Source organism: Berghia stephanieae, chromosome 13, assembly GCF_034508935.2.
Source record: "Berghia stephanieae isolate SIO BIC M18660-M18661 chromosome 13, UCSD_Bste_1.3, whole genome shotgun sequence".
Taxonomy (NCBI): Eukaryota; Metazoa; Mollusca; class Gastropoda; order Nudibranchia; family Aeolidiidae; genus Berghia; species Berghia stephanieae.
The window spans coordinates 39,550,922-39,563,421 of NC_088372.1; the positions used below are offsets into that span (position 1 = coordinate 39,550,922).

The 12,500-nt window shown below is 37.0% G+C and overlaps 1 protein-coding gene across 1 annotated transcript in view; it reads right to left on the reverse strand.

Annotated features, from left to right (window-relative positions):
• Window positions 1-12,500, reverse strand: part of LOC144959063 (tRNA wybutosine-synthesizing protein 5-like) — a 297,326-nt gene that overhangs the window by 11,875 nt on the left and 272,951 nt on the right. Inside the window, exons 2-3 of the mRNA XM_078891433.1 lie at window positions 7,064-7,110; window positions 2,795-3,503 (exon numbers count right to left, since the gene is read on the reverse strand). The gene's annotated coding sequence lies outside the window, so the exon portion shown is untranslated. The remainder of the gene's footprint in view (window positions 1-2,794; window positions 3,504-7,063; window positions 7,111-12,500) is intronic.

Genomic DNA, 12,500 nt, shown 5'->3' on the forward strand with positions numbered 1-12,500 from the left:
TCTTATTGTGTGAATGCATTGTAGTAGTCGGCCTAGTAGTTGTAGCACATCCCTCTTTTGTCATCCACGTACTCAGGTTGAAAATGAGTACATGGCCGTTAACAGCGTTGTCTTTATCCGAAAAAAATTGTAATATCGTCGAACCAGAAACCTCTTGTAAAGCGCTTTGAGCATATTTAGTGGATATTGCTCTATATAACGCTCAATTTATTTCATTCCGTTATTGATAAAATTGAGAAGCTGATGCGGATCGCCAAACCTGTTGGTAACAAAGTTACATTTAGTAAACAAATGCTCACTCAAATCATAAATTAATTCATATATTAATTCCACATAAGTGTTGCTAAGCAACCGTTGCACACCAAACGATCAGCAAACGTTGTTTCAAATGTCACAAACCCGCAATTCCCCCAAAGCTTAGCCTTGCACGAAGTTGAACAAGTGAGATGGGCTTGTGAACACAAGAACTGGAATCATAAAATCTGGGACGGCGTTTTATTTACAAACGGATCCATTTTTGAAGTTGATTCTAGAGCCAAACGAATTTTGTGCTACCCTCGTCGAAGTGAATGTTTCAATGACAAAAGCACCATTGAAGTATCTTTCCGGGGATATGGATCTGTAATGGTTTGAGGACTGATAACCGGTGGTAGAAAAATATAGCTTATAAGTATCAAAGACTCAATTCATAATCCACATCTATACAACAGCGATATTCTAGAACCTTCTTCCCTTTTATTCGACATCAGAATAATCAAGTAGTGATATTCCAGCATGATAACGCCTCATCACATAGTGCTCGACAAACATCTGATTTCCAAAACAATTGTAAGGGTGATGAACCTGCGGTCTGCTGTGTACTGTTATGCCCTTGCAACGTGGTTGCTAGGCATCACCCGAACGTGTGTAGAATTTGGCCGTCCTTCCCAGAGTGCTATGCATTTTGTATCCCACCCTTAGCCAATCAGGGTTTGAGCCTGATGCTTATATAAGCGTAGCGCGGGAAAACAGAGGGGTCTTTTGTAAGTATGTCTAGTTGAACAGTACACCACTTTCCAGCCGACCTGTTCTTTATTATTTTATTTATTGTAGTGTTCCCTATTCGTGGATGTAAGGAGAAAGGATAAATGGCTAAGTAGAGTTGTATCGTTTCTATTTTATGTTATCCATGTTATCTATACAGTTACGTAATGAATGTATCGTGGTCGTAAACCTGACTCTCTATTCATTTTATTCGCTATAATTGTCAGGCCGTGAGGCACGTAGTTTCTCTTTTTTCCATTCCCTCTGAATCAGGCTAAGCCCAGTAGCAGTGGCCCGATCTCCTTCTTGAGGGAAATTAACGAATTCTCTCCTTCTATACTTCTATTCTTTTCCCTTTCTTCTTCTTTTGTTGACGTTTCGGATTATCTTGCTCTGCGACTAACCGGGAGCAACCGAATCGTCACAGTACCCTGACATAAATGGGATTTTATGAAAAGAAAGCTACACAAATAAATAGAGGAAGGAAGGTGCTATACAAAATTTGATGAACTGTTATTCAGAATTTATACAATTTGGATTTATATACAAGCACAAACAATCCATCAGGTGACACCATCAGTTAGTCAAAAGGTTGTGACATTCACCAATTCTAACGGTTGACAGACAAACTACTGAAGCGCGTCCTGTGTGAAGATTTATTTCAGTTTTGTGCTCAATTTTGCAAAATCGATTTTTTGACTGATTTCAAATTAAATTAAGGGGCAACAAGGCATGGGATACTGGTGTATTGTTTTTGCTTCGCATCGAGAAGGTCTCGATTTCTATTTTGCGTCATTCTGTGTGGCCTTGATCAAGTCACCTCGCCTTCATCACTTTTCGGCGGAGTACTTCAGTTGACGCCTAGGTTATTCCAGTCTTTCTAAGGTTTGTTTGTTTCTAAGGGTTTTACGGCGCTTGCAACACATTTAGGTCATATCAGTGCCAGTAAAAAGGAAGAAAATAGGATAGTGAAACGATTCTAGATGTACAATAAAAATGACGAGTAAAAAAGTAAGGCAAAGATGAGTGGTTCAAATAGGGAACAGATGTAGATTCCAAAAGAAAACTATCAATGTACTTAGTTTGAGATCACCTAAATGTCTCACCGACACACCAGCACAAGATCCCACTAAGAGGAATACACTCAAATGCTTTCTTTATACATTCAAAACAACAAACCTAACAATACATAACAGAGAGATGATTTACAAGGAAAAAAATATCATCTTCCAAAACAATAAACTTTGCATTTGACTGTTTCCTTCCCAGCCAAGCACTACGGCCCGGGCAAAACCAAGTAATCTCATTCCAAGACAAAGACAGAAAGCAGATTGGAAAACAGATATTATAGGGGGATAGAAGAACAGTAAGTGCCACCCTGCCCATGATGGAGGACCAGAACCCACCCAGAGTCTTCCTAAGGAATATCACAAAGATCCTAGGGTAAATGCTCCCCTTGAAATTGATGAAATGATAGATTTCAATTATTTTCATTATATTATATTATTTTACATCGATGACGGTATCACACTGTCTGGTGTAAACAATTGCTGGAGGGAAAATTGAGAAGGCTCAAATGATAATTTTTTTAAAGAAAAAAACAAAACCAAAACAAATTAATGCATTTGCTTATTGGTAACTAAAACTGATCTGGAGAAGAAAGGGAAAAGGAGGGGAGAGGAGAAGGAAGGAGGAGGAGGGGAGAGGAGGAGGAGGAGAGGAGGAGGAGGAGGAGGAGGAGGAGGAGAGAGCCGGTGGTGGAGAGGCTTACCTGTAGTGGAAGAGGTAATGTCAGATCTTTGGTCAAAAATGGCGGCACGTTATCAACGAGGAAGAATTCTTCTGAGTTATAACGTTTAAAAATTCATGCAACTCCATCTGTACCGGTTTTTTCGTCCTATTTTCCTTCTTTTCCGGTTCAATAGTAAAGAGATGTCCACGGTTTTTTCACGGAGACTGACTGAGATAAATAATCATCTGTCCATTTGTTAATACAGGGTCAGATTTAACTGCCCGCTTCATGAGAACAGGTTTGGAGCGAAGGAAATAATTTGAAAAGAAATCCGTGGGTTCTGGAAATCCATCCACTTGTTTGACGTTGGTTTTGGTTCCACTCTCTCCAAAAGATTTCAGGTGGCCCTTGTTGTTGTTGTTGTTTTTGTTGTTTTTGTTATTGTTGTATTATTCTATAATTGTTGTTGTGCTGCTACTACCGATTTCGATGGTGTTGACAAAATACCCACACAGTAGACTAATTGTCAATAATGATAATGACACAAGTCTAAATCTAGTATACATTCTCTTAGAATTATCAAGGGTTTTTTTTCCAAGAGGATATCTATTCCTGTAGAAGACTTTGGAATGGTTTAGACCTGTAAAAAAGTAAATTGACGTTGACCTACAAGATCCGCGATGACGAAAACATATATCGTTTTGACCGAATGGATGAGTGGGAGGAATTTGAAAAACTTACACAATATCTGAAAAATAAAGAAAAAAGCAGTAAAATTGTTTGATTTTTAAAACCGGTTTTATGGAGAGTTTCTCAACAGCTCCACCCTTGAAAGAAGTGTTTAACAAAATTTACAGGTTACGTTTGTGTCGAGTTATTCTGACTGTGCTTTCAAAAAAGAAAATACAAACATACGTCTTTTCCTGACAAAGGAATCTATCTATAATGACGGCTTGCACGGCGATATGGTTTTTTTTGCTACATACTCAGAAGGTGTTGAGTTTGATCTCTCCAGCCAATGTGTTTGACTTGCAGCAAGTCACCTCACAACAGCTCATAATAAAAAGAAATAAAAGTAAGTAGAAATATACTAGGGGACAATAGAGAATAAAAACTTTGAGGTGATGTGGATTTAAACCCACAACCCGCCTATAAACGAGAAAGTGTGTGTGTGTGTGTGAGAGAGAGAGAGAGAGAGAGAGAGAGAGAGAGGCTCTACAATCGACGCCATCCACCACTTAAAAAAGGGATTTCAAATGTAATGTTAACTTTATTTTGTCTCCAGACACCTAGATAACCACGCCTCTAGGACAGTCGTCATAATGTAAACAATGGCAGTGATTGGTAAACATAGCAAACTGCACAGGTGTTTCTATCGTTGTGTATGTGTCTAAGTATAATATCCACCGTTTTATTGCTTAATCAATAGAACCAACACAGAAAACTTAAACGTTTGCAATAATATGATCGAGAAAATCGTGCGATAACTAGTAATCCCTTTGGCGGTATAAAAACAATAACAATGATCAGAGAGATGTCGATTTCAATCACGTTATTGTTTATATAATACAAAGAAGAGAAAGAAAAGACAAAACAAATATAACAAAAACGAACAAACAAATAAACAAAACAGCAAATAAAAAAGGGAAAAATTCCGTATTTCTGACAAAGTACTAGTTCACAATATAGTTTCTTCATCCGTCAATCAAAACACAATACAATAACATTTTGAGGTGACGAAAAACATTTCAAAATGATACATTTCAATCGACGTTTACTATTTGGCAGGTCTGATAACCCAACTTGTTATGTACTCGTTTTTTAATGGAAATACTACCACAGCAAGGCACTATATTGTATATTACAACAATGTTAATTCAAAGCAATAATCGCCATCGGTTATCTAACCTGCAAACACGCGCACGTCGATTTCCATAAATAATTCAAGGTCTAGCCAGTGCAGTAGGAGATTTAAAAATCAGAAATTACAACAACGGACAGAGACATGTCGTCGTACATTACAACAACGGACAGAGATATGTCGTCGTACATTACAACAATGGACAGAGAAAGTCGTCGTACATTACAACAATGGACAGAGAAATGTCGTCGTAAATTACAAACATGGACAAAGGAAAGTCGTCGTACATTATAACAACGGACAGAGGTAAAGAGTCGTACATTACAATGGACAGAGGAAAGTTGTCGTACATTACAACAATGGACAGAGGAAAGTCGTCGTACATTACAACAATGGACAGAGGAAAGTCGTCGTACATTACAACAATAGACAGAGGAAAGTCGTCGTACATCAGAATGGACAGAGGTAAGTCGTCGTATATTACAACAATGGACGAGGAAAGTTGTCGTACATTACAACAATGGACAGAGGAAAGTCGTCGTATATTACAACAATGGCCAGCGGAAAGTTGTCGTATATTACAACAATGGACAAAGGAAAGTCGTCGTACATTACAACAATGGACAGAGGAAAGTCGTTGTACATTACAAAAATGGACAGAGGAAAGTCGTCGTATATTACAACAATGGACAGAGAAAAGTCGTCGTACATTACAACAATGGACAGAGGAAAGTCGTCGTACATTACAACAATGGACAGAGAAATGTCGTCGTACATTACAACAATGGACAGAGAAATGTCGTCGTACATTACAACAATGGACAGAGAAAAGTCGTCGTACATTACAACAATGGACAGAGAAATGTCGTCGTAAATTACAAACATGGACAAAGGAAAGTCGTCGTACATTATAACAACGGACAGAGTCAAGAAGTCGTACATTACAATGGACAGAGGAAAGTCGTCGTACATTACAACAATGGACAGAGGAAAGTCGTCGTACATTATAACAACGGACAGAGTAAAGAAGTCGTACATTACAATGGACAGAGGAAAGTCGTCGTACATTACAACAATGGACAGAGGAAAGTCGTCGTACATTACAACAATGGACAGAGGAAAGTCGTCGTACATTACAACAATGGACAGAGAAAAGTCGTCGTACATTACAACAATGGACAGAGGAAAGTCGTCGTACATTACAACAATGGACAGAGGAAAGTCGTCGTAGATTGCAATGGACAGAGGAAAGTCGTCGTACATTACAATGGACAGAGGAAAGTCGTCGTAGATTACAACAATGGACAGAGGAAAGTCATCGTACATTACAATGGACAGAGGAAAGTCATCGTACATTACAATGGACAGAGGAAAGTCGTCGTACATTACAACAATGGACAGAGGAAAGTCGTCGTACATTACAACAATGGACAGAGGAAAGTCGTCGTAGATTACAACAATGGACAGAGGAAAGTCGTCGTACATTACAACAATGGACAGAGGAAAGTCGTCGTACATTACAATGGACAGAGGAAAGTCGTCGTACATTACAATGGACAGAGGAAAGTTGTCGTACATTACAACAATGGACAGAGGAAAGTCGTCGTATATTACAACAATGGACAGAAGAAAGTCGTCGTATATTACAACAATGGACAGAGAAATGTCGTCGTACATTACAACAATGGACAGAGGAAAGTCGTCGTACATTACAATGGACAGAGGAAAGTCGTCGTACATTACAACTATGGACAGAGAAAAGTCGTCGTACATTACAACACTGGACAGAGTAAAGGTCGTACATTGCAATGGATAGAGGAAAGTCGTCGTAGATTGCAACGGGCAAAGGAAAGTCGTCGTACATTACAACAATGGACAGAGGAAAGTTGTATTTCATTACAATGGACAGAGGAAAGTCGTCGTATATTACAACAATGGACAGAGGAAAGTCGTCGTACATTACAACAATGGACAGAGGAAAGTTGTATTTCATTACAACAATGGACAGAGGAAAGTCGTCGTACATTACAACACTGGACAGAGTAAAGGTCGTACATTGCAATGGATAGAGGAAAGTCGTCGTAGATTGCAACGGGCAAAGGAAAGTCGTCGTACATCACAACAATGGACAGAGGAAAGTTGTATTTCATTACAATGGACAGAGGAAAATCGTCGTATATTACAACAATGGACAGAGGAAAGTCGTCGTATATTACAACAATGGACAGAGGAAAGTCGTCGTACATTACAACAATGGACAGAGGAAAGTTGTATTTCATTACAACAATGGACAGAAGAAAGTCGTCGTTCATTACAACAATGGACAGAGGAAAGTCGTCGTTCATCAGAATGGACAGAGAAAAGTCGTCGTATATTTCAAGAAAAATAATTATTTTACAAATAAAAATTGAAAAATAAATCAAAGAAGAAAAAAAAAATTATCTTACCTTGTTCAACGAATTGATGATATCCGAGCTGGAGAAAGATGTGTTCACTTAGAAAGCAATGAATAGAAAGAACAATACATCGGATATGGTAATTTTAGGAGAGAGTAAGCACAGCTCTATATTTGCACTTTAGGTAATCCAAACAAACAATTTAAACGCCTAGAGCAAACATACATCTCTTTAAACACGGGGTTTGATCCTGCTTATATTAGCATCAAGATTTATTGCGTCATTTTCAAATAGAGTAACAAGGGCAATGCGACTTGAACTTTACATGATGAAGCCCGATTTGTATCCCTGGTTATTTAAGACTTGGTAAAAAGGACTTGGGTCTGTGGTTATAACAAAGTCATTAAAACAGAAAATTATAACTTGAAAGAAATTTTGTCTCGCAATGAAAGGATTAAGACATCGTACACAGTCCATGTCACATCTCATGAATCCAAAAACTGAAATAGATGTAGACAAAATCTGTTACATTACATACTATACAATATGTGTCAACGTTATTATATTTGATGGACAGAGGAAAGTCGTCGTACATTACAATGGACAGAGGAAAGTCGTCGTACATTACAATGGACAGAGGAAAGTCGTCGTAGATTACAACAATGGACAGAGGAAAGTCGTCGTACATTACAACAATGGACAGAAGAAAGTCGTCGTACATTACAACAATGGACAGAGAAAAGTCGTTGTACATTACAACAATGGACAGAGGAAAGTCGTCGTACATTACAATGGACAGAGGAAAGTCGTCGTACATTACAACTATGAACAGAGAAAAGTCGTCGTACATTACAACACTGGACAGAGTAAAGGTCGTACATTGCAATGGACAGAGGAAAGTCGTCGTAGATTGCAACGGGCAAAGGAAAGTCGTCGTACATTACAACAATGGACAGAGGAAAGTCGTCGTACATTACAACAATGGACAGAGGAAAGTTGTATTTCATTACAACAATGGACAGAGGAAAATCGTCGTATATTACAACAATGGACAGAGGAAAGTCGTCGTATATTACAACAATGGACAGAGAAAAGTCGTCGTACATTACAACAATGGACAGAGGAAAGTTGTATTTCATTACAACAATGGACAGAAGAAAGTCGTCGTTCATTACAACAATGGACAGAGGAAAGTCGTCGTTCATCAGAATGGACAGAGAAAAGTCGTCGTATATTTCAAGAAAAATAATTATTTTACAAATAAAAATTGAAAAATAAATCAAAGAAGAAAAAAAAAATTATCTTACCTTGTTCAACGAATTGATGATATCCGAGCTGGAGAAAGATGTGTTCACTTAGAAAGCAATGAATAGAAAGAACAATACATCGGATATGGTAATTTTAGGAGAGAGTAAGCACAGCTCTATATTTGCACTTTAGGTAATCCAAACAAACAATTTAAACGCCTAGAGCAAACATACATCTCTTTAAACACGGGGTTTGATCCTGCTTATATTAGCATCAAGATTTATTGCGTCATTTTCAAATAGAGTACCAAGGGCAATGCGACTTGAACTTTACATGATGAAGCCCGATTTGTATCCCTGGTTATTTAAGACTTGGTAAAAAGGACTTGGGTCTGTGGTTATAACAAAGTCATTAAAACAGAAAATTATAACTTGAAAGAAATTTTGTCTCGCAATGAAAGGATTAAGACATCGTACACAGTCCATGTCACATCTCATGAATCCAAAAACTGAAATAGATGTAGACAAAATCTGTTACATTACATACTATACAATATGTGTCAACGTTATTATATTTGATGACGAGGAAACAGCACATCAAGTCCCTGTTCATTTGTCTGACGTGTGCCATTCAAAACAATGTTTTATTGGTTATATATATATATATATATATATATATATATATATATATATATATATATATATATATATATATATATATATATATATATATATATATATATGTAGAGCCCAATCCAAAAAAGGATGTGATGACGAAAGTAGAAATTCTCCAATGTGTTTCCTTCTACCACAGTACTTGAAAATGAAAGAGGTCCCAGGTTTGAGAGCTTTTGGCAAGATAAGGGTCACTGTAATCAATCGATATTTAAAGGACGAGTTTTCTGGCCTAAATTCTTATGCAGGTTTCTGTAAGAGTAAAACAGAATATAGAGTAATCTAATGAATGACAGTACAGACCTAGCGTGGCTCAGCGGTACGGTCATTACTTCGTACCCGGAAGGTACCAAGTTCGATCACCCGCCGCTGCTCTGAGTGTCTAAAGCAAGTCACCTCACCCAAGCTCAATATGCGGCGCTGCATTGCGGCTGACGCCTGGGTTATTCCAGTCTTCCCTGGAATTAGACCCTAAAGAAAAATGTATATATTTTTTTAAAATATCATATTTGTAGTCTTTGAAAAGGCCTTTGGCAGTCGGGATAGGGAATTGGTAGGTAATTAATGTGATCTTGTAAACTCTCACCTAAACTTGCTTTATTAATTGAGAAATCAACTCGCATTATTAAAAAACAGAGATTATTCTTGGAGCCTACCTTGTCATGTCTAGCTTGCTTGTCTTTATCTTTGATGCTCTGATAACTCTACTTGAATGCCCTGAGTTGATTTCTTTAGTTTCCGTCAAATATCCAAGTATCTGAGCGTTTCAGCATAAATCGTATAATAAATCCTGAAGACTTTAATATGTTGACGTACAGCAAATAATGTGTAAGTCTTATGTCATATATATATATATGTAGAGCCCAATCCAAAAAAGGATGTGATGACGAAAGTAGAAATTCTCCAATGTGTTTCCTTCTACCACAGTACTTGAAAATGAAAGAGGTCCCAGGTTTGAGAGCTTTTGGCAAGATAAGGGTCACTGTAATCAATCGATATTTAAAGGACGAGTTTTCTGGCCTAAATTCTTATGCAGGTTTCTGTAAGAGTAAAACAGAATATAGAGTAATCTAATGAATGACAGTACAGACCTAGCGTGGCTCAGCGGTACGGTCATTACTTCGTACCCGGAAGGTACCAAGTTCGATCACCCGCCGCTGCTCTGAGTGTCTAAAGCAAGTCACCTCACCCAAGCTCAATATGCGGCGCTGCATTGCGGCTGACGCCTGGGTTATTCCAGTCTTCCCTGGAATTAGACCCTAAAGAAAAATGTCCCCTATGGGATGAATAAAGGGATATATATATTTTTTAAATATCATATTTGTAGTCTTTGAAAAGGCCTTTGGCAGTCGGGATAGGGAATTGGTAGGTAATTAATGTGATCTTGTAAACTCTCACCTAAACTTGCTTTATTAATTGAGAAATCAACTCGCATTATTAAAAAACAGAGATTATTCTTGGAGCCTACCTTGTCATGTCTAGCTTGCTTGTCTTTATCTTTGATGCTCTGATAACTCTACTTGAATGCCCTGAGTTGATTTCTTTAGTTTCCGTCAAATATCCAAGTATCTGAGCGTTTCAGCATAAATCGTATAATAAATCCTGAAGACTTTAATATGTTGACGTACAGCAAATAATGTGTAAGTCTTATGTCAAATGTCATACCAAGGTAAAAAGGGTTTGGATTTGTCATATGTCATGCCATGGTAAAAAGGATGTATGTTTGTCAGATGTCATACCAAGGTTTTCAATGGGTTTGGATTTGGCAAATGTCATTCCATGGTAAAATGGTTTAGGTTTGTCAAATGTCATACTAGTGGTCAATTGGTTTGATTTTGTGAAATGACTCCAAAGGTACAAATGGCATGGATCAGGAAGTTGACAATCTAATATTAGGTTCAAATTTTCTGGTTTCATTTGTTGAGGAGAATAGGAATAAGTATTTGTCTCGGCTGATATTGTAGCCCATTGTTTAGTACATGTTGATGTAGCAATATCCAGTTAACTGCCGTACTCTGGAAAAACACATATTTTAAGAATTTGGACATAAAGCTCGTCCTTGAAATATCGGTCATTTAAATGATCCTCATCTTGGCAAAACAACTCCCAATCCTTTAAGCAAGACCTCGCGGGGTTTCAGGTTTGAGGGTGCCTTGAAATTTCTTTCGACGCAACTATTAGATTTCTAATTCAATATATATAACATCTGCGATAAATGCTTTGAACAGACTGTGTTGCGGAAGATTATATAATGTAATGATATAATGAGGTATTATACTCCTTTGGTATTGAGAAAACCAGTTTTAATATAACGTAATAGCAAAAATATTACGAGGAATTGGAAACTTTTTTGAACTTACTGAGGCAAAAGTTCAAGTTTCTTATAATATCATGTCAACGATAAAAAGAATATTTGAAATTGTACCACATCATGCTAACCTAAAACACTTTCACTATCAGTTTTATTATTCTGGTCCTGCAGTCATCAAACTTCACATGAACTTTTCATTGAAAATGAAGACGTGTCTGCAAACATCATCTTTTTTTGTTTTATTTTTGCATTGTAATGAATGTTTACTTGAATGAGCTTGAATTTAAAAGTAGTTTGAAAAAAAATCTGGGTTTGAGTTGAGCAATCGAAGACAATTCCCTCGAAGGAACGAGCTTGAAAAAAAGTAGGTTTAAGTCCTCTCGTAGGTTTTATTTAAACTTTCTATCAATTAAAATGCGCTTTGCAAATGTTTTGTCATCAAATTATCTCAAAAATTATGATCCAAAAATTCCTCTCACAATGTTAATTAAAAAAAAAACAACTTTTTGTAAACGTTGTATCATAGTCCGACAGTTGATCAAATATAGATTGCACTGATTATGAAGAAATTCTCCGATTCTCATTAAATTCCGCACATTTGTTTTTGTACTACTACTACTACTACTACTATACTCTACACTACTCCTTACTATAATCTACATATAAAACTGATTATTTGCACTTATACCTACTATATACTATTAACTTTAATATTACTCAACATTTAATTGAGACTAAAACTGAAGATATCATATACTACTAGTTACTACCACTACACTATTACTACTACTACTCTAACACTACTAATATACTAATACCCACATACTGTGCTGCTGCTATTATACTCTGGACGACTGCTCCTATGCTACTTCTACTCCTGCTGCTGTCTACTACTGCTATACTTCACACTACTTACTACTTATATCACTTGCTCTACTACTTATCTATACTATCTTACTTGCTTACGAACTGTTGTGTCTGCTAGCTCTTTATATTTGCTGCAGATGCTTTTCTATGACAAAAATATACTGCTACTCTATTGCTATATGCTGTACTACGTCAATTGAAATGGTTTGCGGACTGCTATCAACTGACAGCAAATGATAATAAATGCTGATCCTATGAACTAAGCATAGGGACAATGTTCCAATTCCATTTTATGTGTGTACTGTGGTCTACGTTTGTCTGTTTTGCATTTTGCTCACGACAAATTTTTATGTACTTTCAATCATTAACCTTATTTATATCTTATATT